Source organism: Gallus gallus, chromosome 20, assembly GCF_016699485.2.
Source record: "Gallus gallus isolate bGalGal1 chromosome 20, bGalGal1.mat.broiler.GRCg7b, whole genome shotgun sequence".
In the NCBI taxonomy this organism is placed as follows: domain Eukaryota; kingdom Metazoa; phylum Chordata; class Aves; order Galliformes; family Phasianidae; genus Gallus; species Gallus gallus.
This window is the reverse complement of record NC_052551.1, coordinates 4,630,094-4,644,748: the sequence shown is the minus strand read 5'-3', so window position 1 is coordinate 4,644,748 and position 14,655 is coordinate 4,630,094.

The window sequence follows — 14,655 nt, the reverse complement described above, 5'->3', positions numbered from 1 at the left end:
ACAATCACAGGGAAATCTGGCAGGGCTGGGGGAGCAATAATTGGACCTGGGAGGGACCTGGCAACACCACGTGGGAAAGGGCAGCCATGAGGACCCCTCCTCCCAAGGTGGCCCACAGCAATATCACACAGCTCACCCAAAGGTAATGAAAGCATAACAAAGCAGCCTGTTCTTCTGCTCAGTGTAGTTCCTCCTAGTGCTCCCTCCTCGGGCAGGGCTGGTTAAAACCAACTTCACACCCAGGAGGCATTGACTCCAGGTGCTGAGACCTAACTTAAGTTAAGAACAGGCTTGTGACTTGGTGAGCAATGAGCCACCCCTTAGTTTGCTCCTTTTTCTGCAGGCTCTGAGGCAAGGATTCAAACCCAGTAGCAATCTGTCCTGAGCAAAAATAAATAAATAAAACAGAATGATTAAATAATACAGTAGAATTCTGATTCCAGATTCAGTGCCTGGAAGAAGGGGAAGGAGCTTTTCTTTCTTTCCTGGCTGACTACCTAAAGTAAAAAAATAATCATAAAAAAGCACCAGCTCCAGTGAATGAAAAAGAACCTTTGAGTCTAAACGCCTCAGAGTCAGGTCATCCAAACTCCCGGTTGCCTTGATCTCTTTTCCAGCCAATGAGCTTCTCTTAAGCTCTGACTGATGGTGTCATATATTTAAAAATGTGTTTATTCTGACAATTTGCTCTGCTTTTATGTAAGAGGACAGGCAAGCAACTCATCCCCCAAACCTCAAGGAAACAGCACAAGTCCTGGCTGCTCGTCTAGTTGGTTCCCTGTGGACTGCTGATTCTTGGACAAGCTGTTATTCCATCGTTAAAATATGTACTTATCCTGAAAAAGAAAATGCACACACAAACATACAAGTAGGTATTATGAGCTTTGGTAGATCTGTGACTCGGATCTTGTGACTAAGGTGTCAGCTGCTTCTGCAGAAATGGACGTGGTAGTGGAAAAACTAAAACGAAGAGTGAGCACAGAGCTGCCCACAGCTGGACTGAGCTGAACTTCCACTGCTCACTGCTAACGCGAGGCTTCCCTCATCGCTCCGGTGTCAGTGAGGTTATGGAAACCAGAGAGGCAAACAAATGGGAATTTCTAAACACATCAAGGGCTAAAGGAAGGGGGAAAAGGGTGTGGGGGAGCATACTTGGAGAATATCCGTTCTGTGGATAGTGGGACATTTCTCAGGGTACCCAAGAGAAGGGGAGATATGCCTGTACAAGAGAGGTCATCTGGTATCAGATCACATCACCCCTTTCCTCTTTCCCTTGGCTGCCTTTTCATATTCCCTTTGGAGCACATTTCCCTTTGGTTGTGGGAAACAAATAATCCACCATCCCTCTTAAAAACATGTCACAGTGGCACAGCCTGAAATAGAAACCAGATTTCTGCCTGCTCTACCCTCCAAAAATCAGAACGGAGACCGAGGGGACAGGACTTGGCAGCCAGGCACAGCCCCACCGTACACCATATGCATTACTCCAAACACCACTGGTGAGACTCCATGGTCCCCTTCACTGCCTTCCCCTATGGGAAGGTTTTCACATGAATGCCTGCATGGCTGCTGTGGAAATGCACTCCCAACTCTGCATACACATCTACATGCTCAGGGGTCAGCAGCCCTGAAAACGATGCCCAGACAGCAACATGATGAATGGAGCACGGGAACTAGATTAAAATAGACTTTCAGATGCAGTTCAATTTAAATAAATCCCTCTATTTTTGTTGCCATTGACTAGCTTAAACTACATTTAGCCTCTGCCATTTGTCTTCTTTTTTTTTTTTTTTTTTTGCAATGAATTTGTAGTTAACAGAAATAGCCTTTAAAAGAGTAACAAATGCACATGAGCTCACCATCTCCTCAGCTGCATCGCCCTGCTGCATGCTGCCTCATTCCCACAGGTTGCCACAGTGAGGATTCCCCATTGACACCCAGACCATAAAGCCCTAGGGATGCCCAGCTTCTGCCCCATGCTGCCTTCATGCAGCCCCTTCACACCCACCCCCATTCTCCTCCCCAAGTCCCAACATGGGGACACACAGCTGTGCCCTCCGCATCTGGATTGGGCTCCCTATTCCGCCACCCTTCTGCAGCTTGAAGTCCAGCTGATGGACCAGGACACAGAGGGAGCCCAGCGGAAGGCATGACCCCTGTGGTGATGGTATGCACCTGAGCTCACCTACCAGCCCTGGCCAGGAGCCAGGCAGGCAGCTGCTCTCCACCACACAACAAAAAACAAAACAAAAAACACAGCAGCCATCTGCATGGTCAATGAAGCTCTTTCTCAGACTCCTGCAGCCCCATGGGGCCAAACTGCAGGGATCGCAGGTAGCCCTGAGTTTCTGGTGTTCTCAGAAATGTAACCAGTGAACAGATAGATATATTGTAAAGGGCAAAAAGACTAAGATGTCAACATATAAAACCTTTCCCAGCTATCAAATAAAAGCAGACTAAATTGGCCACACAACAGAACAGCTAACAAAGAGAAAACCCAGAAATCCAGCCCCTGCTTAACATCACTCAAGGGGACTGCCTGCTCCAGCATGAGCCTAGGAACCCGGGAAAACCATTTACTCACAAAGATGGGCAAAAAATAGTCAACGTTCACTGTAGTGAAGTATTTTCATCCTTGTTTTTGTTTTCTTTTTTTCCAATAACAGTCCTCTGCAAATCTGATGCCAAGATGAACAGAGAGAGGCCAGCCCTCTGCCCTGGCCCCTCAGACCAATTTGCTGGTGCTCTGTGGATTCCCTGCAGGCTAATTTATGTTAAAGAACATACAGGCATTTTCTCTAGGTTTGGAAACTGAAAAATAAATGAATTCTCCAGTGTCAGGATCCTGGGTGTGTGCAAATCCCAGCTCCTGGGTGCCTGGAGCCAACACAGAGAGAAACAAGGCTGCCACAGGACAGCACTGCAGTCAGTGACACCATCAGCTCCTCTCACTGCTCCTATTGCTACTGCCAGTCTTCATGCCACTTCACCTACCGAGACACAGCTGCTGGTTAGATAACATTTTGCCCACTTTATTTCTTCCTTCTTGCTTATTCACGCTTTGGTGTAAATCATTATGGGCTCACTCTGCAGCCAAACAGCCCTATAAATCCCAGGGGCGGCACGCTGCTGGCAGCACGTCCTCTGCTCGAGCTGCACACAATCACAGGCTACGTCCCCGCTTCCCTGCCAAATGGTTCCTGCCAAACCTCCTACCTGAGACAGCCCTGCATTTCCCACCCATGCGATTTTCCCCAAACCTTTCCAGCCAGGGCAGACACAGGCAGTGCTGGAAGGGCTAAGCAGCCCGGATGCTCTCTGCAGGCTGGGAGTAACCTCAAGGGCTGCACAGATCCATTGATCTCCTCCCATGCAACCTGGCAAAAAGTTAACGTTTTCCAAAATGATTCTCTTTAACCTCTGGGAAGAAGGAGAAGTCTCAGGGATTTGAGTGCTGATCATCTTAACGCCGCGTTAGCAGGTGGAGGAACTCGTTTGGGATTCTGATCAGAGAAGCACTATTCAGAGAAACAGGTCAGAAAATGTCAAAGACCAACACCGAAGATGGTTCTGTTTCTCAACAAGCTGCACTGCTAAAAAGGACAGGGAGCAGAGGCTAGGAGAGAGGGAAAGGGTACATGGTGCCATGGAGGGAGGCAGTGAAAGCCTTAGCCAGCAAGATGAGCATCCTGAGTCACTCTGCTGGGGAGGTGAGGCTGCTGTGCCAAGGAAAGGATGACAAAGGCAGTCAGATGCCTGGAGTCACTCCACAGCATTTATTTAAAAAAAGTCTTTTTATGCTTTGTTTGCCAACAACAGATTAGTACAAACCTAGCCATGACCAGAGTATAAACCCACACTGATGTGAACCCCATGGCTGCTCCTGTTTGTGAGTACAAGCAATGGGTCAGCACAGTCCATGCTGCAGCCGTGGGTGTGCAGAGCAGATAGCAGCCACGAGGCACAACGACCCCCTTGCACCTCTGCAAAGGTTAAGGACAGTGGCTCACCCCATCCCTGCACCAGCCGAGATGTGCAGAAGCTCTGAACTTCTCCAAAAGGAATATTTTTGGATGAGAGAGAATCTTATTTTGCTGACTCATGGACGTGAGCCTCATAAGGCAGCAGTGAATTTGTTGAACTCTGAGTTTGCTTTGCCCAGATCTCCAAAGCTGCTGTTGGGATCTAAGCTACATACCAAAACCTTTCAAAATATGTCATAGTTAGCTTCCTAGCAAATCTTAGCCTTTTTGGCTTTAATAACAAACAATAAGGTGAATACAAAACTTAACGAGGACAATAACTTTCCATCACCATCAGAGCAATAATAGAGCACAATACTGCACAGCCCTCTGAGAACTGGGGAAAGGTTGGGGCAAACAGGATGAACATCTCCATTTCATCTTGCAGATATTGCAAGTGCATTGGTTCAGCACTGACCTAGGCCCAGCTACGTTCTTAAGGAGAAATAAGATCTTCCAGGTGTTCAATCAGAATAGCTGGAAAAAGTACATAAGTTTCCAGGTGCCCTCTAACACTGGCCTATCTTGCACAGTCACCAAGACAATTCTATTAAAGCCCCTTGAGTTGGAGGAGTCCATGGGCTCTCCTGGGGTTTGCATTCAGCACTTGTTTCCAAAGGCTTCAGTACTTTTCACTGCTCACTCAAAGGAAAGGCAAGGAGCAGACCTCCCCAGACCCAGAAAAGCACCTGCCCACCTCTTACACCAGCCAGAATCACTCCATTCCTTCAGTAGCTTTGTTTTTTCCCCCTCAGAATCCTTTATATTCTTTTAAGAGAAACAGCCAGAAGAGTGATTTAAACACACACAGACATAAATAAATAAATAAAAATCCCCTGTTACGATACATCCTCAGTCCCATCCTGAGCCAAACCCTCACCAAACTCCACATCAGACACACTTCCATCCCTCCCAGTGCAGTGTCCCTCTGGCACAGCTGCTGCCAGGAGAAGGAGCTGCTGTGGCATCCCATGTGCCAGTGACAGAGCCACCGGCTCCAGGCTCACCCTGCAGACCTGATGGAGAGGAAGGGAGGAGGGGGAAGCAAGGCGCAGATCAGCTGCCCCCCAGGTACAATGAGCTTTATGTTCTGTGAACTCAGCAGATATGAATGAAAATCACTGGTAAAAATATAAATAAATAAAGGGGGCATTGGAGAACACAGAGACCTTTCTGATCTTCATCAGTTTAGTGGTGCATGGGACTTGTACACAGACACACTGGAGAAAAACAGCACCTGGTGCTGTTAGAGATGAGCTTGTTTAACTTCTGTTAATAGAAGTAATGCTTATGAAAGGGGTGACAAGGCTGTCCTGGATATCCTAATTGTTCTGGATATCCTAATTGAACATTTCCTAGCTCTTCTGGATTAATCCGAGCTCAGTGATAAACAGTTCTGTTGTTGAGAATGGGTTTTGGGTTATGTGCTGTAAGCAGAACGCGGTCAGCAATCAATCACTGAGGAGCTGTGAGGGATCGTGTGTACATTGGTTTGTGGGCACCTCACACGAGTTTGGTATCACCAGAAAAGCAAGCAACCGCTGTGCTCCAGCAACTGAGCCCTGCACACAGCCCAGCAGTGGTCCTCAGCAATGGGGATGGGCTCAAATGCTGTATCAATAAGCAGTGCAGAAAGCCCAGAAACCAGCTGACCCCACGGTGCTCCTTTGGAACAGCAATGGCAGAATCAGCCAGCCAGATAGGAACCGGTAGCTGGTCCTGATGCCTGAACTGCAAACAACCCCGAAGGCTGCTTTAAAAAGAGAAAGAAAATCACAAGATTTGTCAGGAGATTTTCATTACAACGAAGCTGAGGTCAACCGTATTCCCAAATTAATTTTCTAGTACATGTTGGTTAAACTTGAGGTAACTGTCCCTCCCCCTCCCCTCCCCCTCCTTTTTAATAAGTACAATTTACTAGAGTTGCGTAAAAATGAGTAATAACATTAGTTTCACTTAGATCCAATATGAAGTGAGTCATTTCTTTCCAGCACATGACCAGGCTGTTACTGCTCTCCCAGATACACGGCAGAAAGACGTTACTTTTTGCCTACAGTTACTGGAAACCCCCTTAAGTGACAGTCAGCCCACCTGAGAAGGGCCCTTTGGAAGCCACCCTTCCCTGTTGTGCTCCATCCCCATGGCTGTGACAAGCCCTGGGAAAGCAGCACATGCTTTGTCCCATCATGTGCTGTCTGCCTTTGGCTGGCAAGGAAAAGTCTTTTTTGGCAATGGGGCCCAGAGGGAATAAACCCACTGCTGTTATTTGTGGATGCCAGGCTCCATACCCCACTCACAACATGCTCCCTTCCCTGCTGGTCCGTATAACATGCAGTCAGGAACTCTTCCTGGCTTTTCTGCCCCTTTCACCTCTCTAGCCCTCTACACCTCCAACTTCAGAAAGGTAGGGTGCAGTGTTTATGTGAATGGCATGATGCTGTTCTCTGTTCCCCAGCTCCACTCTGCCCTTGTCTGGCCCTTATTCCACAGCATCCCGATCTCATAACTAAGGCTCAGTTTAAGAAGAGCCGCGCAACTAAGCCAAGGAAGTTATCCTCTCTTCAAATAGCGAGACTGATATTTAAAACAAAAAATTGCAGCGCTTCATTAAAAGTATAATTCCTTAAACATAAGGCAAATACAGGTTAATTCAGAACTATTTCTCTCTTTCCTGGGCAAGACACCAGCACAGCAGACGCCGGGCATTTCATAGCAAATGGTATGATGCAGCCTGGGCTCAGCAGGGTTTGGGAGCTGCCACCTGCATGGGAGCACAGCACTCGTCTGCTCCTGGCCCCCCAGGTGCTGCCCTGCACGCAGGTAAGGTGTGACGGGTCGGCACCATCTCGCTGGGCAGTGGTAGCAATGTGTCCATAAAATCCATTAAGCTGCACTGAAATGAGAGCGCATCTGCCAAACTTCGGTTTTCCTCTGCCTGAATTCATCCCTGACATTATCTGGCAAACTCTAAAATACGCCGAAGTCGAAAGCAGAGGTAGGATTAATGAGAAAACACAAAGCAGTAATTAACCTATTTACTTTAACACAGTCTGACAGGAGCAGGTTACTGTGTCCAAAAACTGACCTGAGGGAGAAGCTCCCACACTGCTTTCATGTCTTTTACAGCTCCGCTGGCCTACTTCACATCTCAGGTCACTGAGCTTGCTTTAAACGCCCAGGTGAATGCTCCCTGGCGTTCTGACTGACTGCTCCACTCCCTGTCAGCAAGCTCATATACCCCTGCCACAGTCCGACCTAGACTTGCCCTTTGCTGCCATCCAGAAACCAGCCCAGAACATCCCAATGTCTTTTTCCCTGCCAAGGAAATCTCTTTACTAAACCAACTGACACAGCAGAAAGGGACAAAAATACCTTTTGTACTCCCAAGCCTACTTCCAAGGTCAGGAATGGAAAGAGAAGGTGTTTCCTTCACGTTGGAGTATCAGTTTGTTCGTTGGCATCCTATGACTGCCTTTGCCCTAACTCCAAATCCACGTGCCACTTTCAGCCCTCTCAGAGCAGTAACTGTTGTACTGATCCATGCACTTTCTGTGCAGGGACAGCAGCTTTGGACATGAACATCCAACAGTGGTTAGTGAGCACCTTACTTTGTCCCAATAAGGATACCTCAGTATCCTAACGTGAACAGAGATTTAAATCTTTTTCCCACAAAAACCCTATATCTCACTTTGTGTGACAGGCAGGCACAAGGGGATCTCCCACATTTTTTGGGTTGGTCCACAAGTTGGGAAGAAATCATCAGTTTACACAGGGCTGTTACATTGCTCTGGATTTCCACAAACATGACTGACACCACAGCACTGGCCAAAATTCACAAAAGCTGACCTCTTGCCTTCACATCTGCGAAGCTCATCTCCACAGCACTTCTAAACGTGACCACAAATAGGTGATCTTAAACTCCTATTCAGATTCCAAGCAGAGGAACCTCTCACGTATATTGTTCAAAGTATGGACTAGCAATACTGAAAGCCCATTTTTCCTTTGTCTTTAGACTTGAACTGTACATCACCCTCCTTCACACTTCCCAGTCTGAGCCAGCTTTTAATCCATTGCCTTCCAGCTCCTCAGTCCTCAGGGTACACTGAGGTCACGTTTCCTATATTTTCTTTGTAATCACAAAGCCTACAGAGCAGGGGGGTGGGGAGAGGGATTTATTTTAAGATCTTCCATAACTCAAGAGCTGGAGCTGTAAGAGAGGACTGTGCACTGCGGCACTGATGATCAAGCCATGAGTTGGCAAGACTGGGCTTTCATTCAACTGAACCACAAATTCACTTGAAACAGTGACTTGCTTTTCTTCCTTTGTTTCAGATCAGCCCAGCATCTTTTCTAACAGAAAACGACCCAGATCATTTCTGCTCTGAATCATCAACAAAGAAGGGAAAGGAAGAAAAGTGAAGGTATCACACTCTACATCTCCATCCCACAGCTTATTCCAGAGGGCACAACTTGATCGTAACTTCTCTCGCTTTCCCATGACCTCTTTGCAAAATAATCCCTCCTCGTGCCCAAGATATAAAGCAAAGCAGTTCCTTTCACCCTTAAAGTGCACACCGTCTGTGATGGAAAGATAAAAATCATCCAACAATGCACACAATTTCAGCTGATCGTAAGAAAAATGATACATCAGCCACTCATGGCAAGGGCCACGCAGTGAGTGCAGCCTGCCCAAGGTTACAGGAGACGCATGCTAAGAACTCTGACCTCAGCCCTGTGCTTCCTCAGTACCTAAGCGGGCAAGCAGACCATTGCTCTACCACAGCCCAACTGTGCAGGAGCACCCAGCCAGGGGAGCTGCCTTCCCCAGTCTCAGGAAGCACTTGTAGGGCATGGCTGCAGCTACCCTCACACCAGCATCCAGATGATACATCCACACCAGAAAGCCTCACACATGTCCTGAAGCAGTATGACTATGCTATTAGCTCAGGTTTGGGGCTGCTCTTACTGAAGCCTGTGCAGAAGTCAAGCATACCTGTCTGGGAGCATAGTTCCTCCTCTGTTTCCAGCCCCACAGAGAAAGCACACGGAGGTATGAGCTACAGCAGACACAGCTGTATCCTCTCAGCCTCAGCAGGTGCAGGCACAGCATCATCTCCCAGCTGTCCTGCATCACCCACCTTTCCCTCATGAGGCAGAGCTGCAGGTCAGCAGCAGGGCTTCAGGTTCCTTTATTCAAACACAGAAACACCTGAGCCCAGCCCAGATGCAGGTTTTTTGTGTCTTTGGTTGCAGGGCCCAAAGACAACAAAGCACATCTTTATCTTCTATTGAGGACCACAGGCAGCCATCAGATTCATATTTATGGATGGAGAAAGGAGGAATATGTTACGTTTCTTTTGACTACGTTTAAGGACTCCTGCATTTTACTATGGAAAACACAAATATGGTTGTTTTAACTGATCGCCCTGGTTGTGATTTAAAAAGAAATAACACAGAGCCAGGAAAACCCAGATTTATGGAGCTGTAGACTGTTTCTTAATAGCACATAGGAGAAAACCTGCCTGCATGCACAGGCTTTGCCAGCCCTCACATTTTTCATCTGTACTGGTTTTACATCCAGGGGTGTTTCTTCAAAATATCTCTAGGTAAGCTGGAGCACAACCACAGCCCTGCTCCGTACAGCCAAACCTGGTCTGCTCAGAAACAAACACTGAGGCCATGAGGCAGGAGAAGCACCGGGCTGGTTCCCTTCTCAAGAAACCCCAGACACATTTCCTAACAGCAAATTACACAGGTACCTCTGGCACATGGGTCAGGCCGGCTCTATTGCTGTAGGCTTACCTTCCACAGTCTTAATCCCTTCATTTTCATCATTAGCTGTTTGACTGCATAATCATGCCTCTACAAAAGTGCAGCCTTCTCCAGATAAGATCACCCTTGGGAACCAAAACACTTCAAATGCAATGGTTGGCATTAAACAAGGAGGGTTATTGTTGTGCTTCTTGCCCCTACTTCAGCTTGATTTGGGTGTTGATTAGAGGCGCAGTCCAGAGACAACTGCTGGAAGCAGAGAGAATACAGAGGTTTCTTGTCCAAGGCAGAAGAGGGGGAGGGAGGCGGGCTGGGGTGACTGCTCCTCAGCCAGCCTCTGCTAATCGAAGCGAGTCATCCTCATCAATATCACTTTACTTTGGCAGCTCTTCAAGAAAAGTAAAAAAGAGAAAGAAGAATCACACTCCTCTTGTGCAACGTGCATTGATCGCTATGTGTATCACACACCAACGAGAAAACCCAGGGAGTGCACTGAACCACGATGAGCTGCATCACCTTTCATGCTTTAAAGAGAAAACTTGGGCATCAGGGAGATTGTAGGGGATGGACATCCCCCTCTGGCCCACAGGGCACATTCTTTGCCACTCCATCTGCCACTCCCAGCTGCAAAATCCTCATCACCACCACGAGGTGATCTCAGAGCAAAGCCCACTGCTAGCACATGGAAGGAAACCACTTTGGCCTGCTGCTGCCACACAAGCCTCACTGTCCCCCTCCCCCCACTCTCTTCTTTTCCTTCCTCTACAACATGTTCAAGGCATCTGAACATCCAGGTACTGAGATATCCCAGAGCGAGCTTTCCTTCCCCATCCTGCTCAGATGGCTCTTGTCGTCAGTTACCTCCAGCCCAACTTTCGACTCCCTGCTTTCTACCAGGGATTCCCTCCCTCCTTTCTTTCCCTCCTGCTCACAGCTCTGGAGCTTGCATTATTTCCTTTCTTGGAGCCTACAGTCTGGAGCCAGCGAGGTTTGTCTGCTTCCCTGGGTTCAGCTAATAAATTGGGATCAGGGGGTCACACAGCAGGGGACTTGGAAGCCTGAGAGCCTCTGACACCATTTTTATTAGTTTCTACTATACATACCATTTCAGGAGCTGGGATGCCATCCCAGTGGGGCCCTACCCATTGCTTAGTAACTAAGATTTTGTAATCTAAGTTTTGACAAGGTCATTTTTTACCTTGGGAGAGGGCGGGAGAGGGAGAACCCCCACATACATTAATTACACAAACACTGTGGGGACAATGCAAATAGGAACCCATTTCCCCTTTGCATCAAGGCCAAAGAGTGAAAAATCTTTTCACTATAGGGCTATTTCCAACTGAACAGACCAGGATACTTTAAACACACCAATACATCCCTGTCCCATGCTTGCAGTTCAGATGTCTCAGCCTGTTCCCTGTCCATTCCTAATGAAACAATGGCAACAAAAGCAACCAAACCTGAGGGTACCACTGAGCCTGGGTTGCGTGAAACACCCATCCACCTCTGCTGGTAGCACAAGAGTGACTCTGATGGAGCTAAAATTAAAGAATAAAACCTCCACCAGCTTCAGCATCACAGTGCTGATTGACCCTGTGTTTGGTTAATCACTGCTGGCACATAAGGTACAAATTACCTTTTGGCAAGCCCTCGTCCCAGCAGACAGAGGTGTGAAGAACCCAAACACCTTCTGGCCTTGGGGTCACCCAGAATTACTATTTCCTGATATAATGTTTCTTAGACTAATAAGCAGGGCATTTAGAAAGCATGGGAAACACAACTACTGTGACAAGTTAGCTCTGGGACAATCTGATAAGAGCAGGTACAGATCCAGCCATGCCAAGAGAAGCACTGCTGTGCCCTGCCACTGCATTATGGAGATGGTGCTACTCTTAGGAAGTGACCTGCCCAGATGAAGCAAGACAAAAGTCATCTGGGCCCAAAGCTTCAAAAGATAGGGCAGAGAAGGAGCCAGTTTGCAAAGCTGGACCTTGCACTCAGTGCTGCTTCGCTGCGCTCATTAACCCTTGTTTGTTTTTAGTCACCCCCCTCTCATTCTAGAAGGAGCAAGAAGATCCTTTGGTCACTGCTACCTTTGCCTTCCACCCTCTCTCTGATCCAGAGCTGTGTGAGGTGTATGCCTCTGATGTGGTTAAAGTAGGACTGAGACTGAGTAATGCTTTGAGGCCCTTTGGTATGTGTTTTGCTGGCTGTCACCTCATCGGGCTCCAGCATATGCTTTGAGGTTAAGTTCCAGTGTTTGTGTTTTGGGCCTTTATTGTGGTTGCTTGATTTGTTCATGATGGCCTTGGCTCTGCCACCCCACAAGCAAATGCAAAATTCACAAAGTGGTGACTCAGTCATTTTATCCACTGGCAGCAGCAGCTGGCAGAGGCTCAAAACAGATCAGAGAACAGGGCAACAAGTGTCTCCAAGATGGATTTCAGACAAACAAGGAAAAATGAAAAATCTGAAAAAGCATGGAGAGAAAAAGCCTGAAATTAAATAAAGAGGCAGAAAAACAGCTGGAATGTCAAATATAGACCGAAGAGATCAAAAGTAAACCAGCTCTGTGATAAACAAGGAACTGTACTGTGGCTTTGAACAGCAAGACTTGAAATATGGCATCTTACTGGCCCATACGGCTTTTTCCATTGGTTAAAGGCAGCTTGCATGTCAAAAGAAGTTGCTTTTTGCTGCCAGCACTGGAAGCTCAGAGCAGAACCTACATATCAAGCTGTTTTCTTCCTGCTTCAGGCATCAGCCCTAAAAATAAAATGACCCTGGAGGACTCAAAAGCTGGCTTGCTCTTTTGGCTGACAGGATATGAAGTAGGATAGCAAGGCTCTTGCTTGCTCTTCTGCAGTTATATGGTCACTGTGGGTTTTCAGACAGCAAAAATACATCCCCAGACATGAAAGGGGAACTTCATCCTGACCTGGTTTTACATCATGGTAACATCTTCATCCTAGGAGGTGAAAAGAGAAAAAATGATCCTCCCAACATGTCTTCTCCCATCTGACCACACAGCACTGGAGGCACTTACTCACTGGACACGCAGAACTGTGAATATCACCAATGAGGAACTGCAGCACCCAACCACTCGTGTGAACTGAAGCTGTGTATTTTTCAATAAAAGACATTATGAATTATGACCTAGGTAAAAAAGACACTTCTACATTAACCACATTTCAGACTGAACACAGGGAAAGTTTCACATACCGACTTCTATGATAAGGTAGTCAATAATAAAATATCAAGTTCTCAGAAGGAAGAAGGATGGTCTTGTGGTTAAGCTCAGCACTAGAGTCATGATGCCTGGATCCTGCCCTTGGTATGACCCACGGTCACCCTGTGAAACCTCAAGCAAGTCTTGCATGAGTTGTACTTGTGAAATCACTACAGCATGTAGTGCTTTTCTGTTTTTGTTTTTAAACACGGTGCACAGCAATTTACATTCAGAGAGCTTCATAACTCATTGCTGTCTCTTTGATCTCCAGCCCCAACTTTTCTGGCAAAATAGCAATTAGAGCACAAGTGCTGAGCAGGCTCTTTGTTGCTGTCCATGCCCTATCAGACTCAGAAAATGATTGTGACTCAGTCACCTAAGCTGCGTTCTGTCTATTCATGTGTAAACTGGGAGTCATTATAATTGCTTTCTAAGCATTAATTGATTATTCCTCATAGCACGACTTTAGAATTCCTAGAACAGGGAGGAAGAAAACCGACAAGAGGAGCAGACAGAAACAAAACTGTGAACTGCTAATAATTTTTTGCTTACTTCCTTTCTTCCTCTGAACACTGAGATGCCCAAAGTATTTTTCTGCTCACATCCCAACTTTGCCCTGCACACCACGGTTTGCTCTGTGACTGGAGGTTGAAAAGTAATTGTAGCCAACAAACTACTATGTAAGAAGAGAAATGAACTCCCTCCCTCCCAGAGGCTGAGCTGTCTTGAGTGTGGTCTGGATGGATCAGCAACCAGTCTAGAATGAACCCAGAGCACTGTTAAGTGTGTTCCATAGGCAGATTCACTCCACATCCTCGATCACTTCCAGCAACAAAACAACCAAAATAAAACACAAGTCAGATTGCAAACCTCAAGTCTGATTCTCACAAAAAAAAAAAAAAAAAGCCACAAAAGCAATCTTTGGACAAGTTTATATGGTAAGAGGCAAGTATAAATCCTAGGTTGGCAATGCAAATAAGTCTCCTTTTCTGTGATGAGTACATTCTCAGCACGTAACAAATACTGCTTACAGAATCATAGTTTTAGTTTTGATTTTTATCATGCTAGGCTAAAATGATTTTACTACTATAGTTATTTAGTCACAGGTCAGTCTGGCATACAATAGCAACTGCTATCACGTATTAACTGGAAATACAGCCTGCACATTTTACTTTAAAAAATCAGTTTCTTCTCATTTCAGGTAACAACACTGAAACAGATTCAAAGGATATAAGGGACATTTAGACACAATAAGCAAGGCTGGCTGGCAAAGATTCAAGCAGGTATTCTCCTCTCTTTGTAAGACACCCTCAAAGTGTCCCACCTGAAACCCAGAATTTTCTAATGGCAGAGAGGAAAGTTATTTGGGAAAAATACACAAGTGAGAAATGAGACATTTTATCAGCAGGCAGCTAGCTGAGCACTCATTTCTCTCCTCAGAGCATGTTCTAATGGAAAATCTGACTGATCTATTAGAGAGCGTTCCAAGGCAGTGATACTGAGTCATAATACAGAGCTGTAGCTACCATACAGTCTGATCCAGTACCCCTGAAGTCAATAGGAAGACTGTGGAACAGGCACATATAAATTAAATAATGTTTGCAGCATGGCAGTTACTAGCTCAGACCCAGT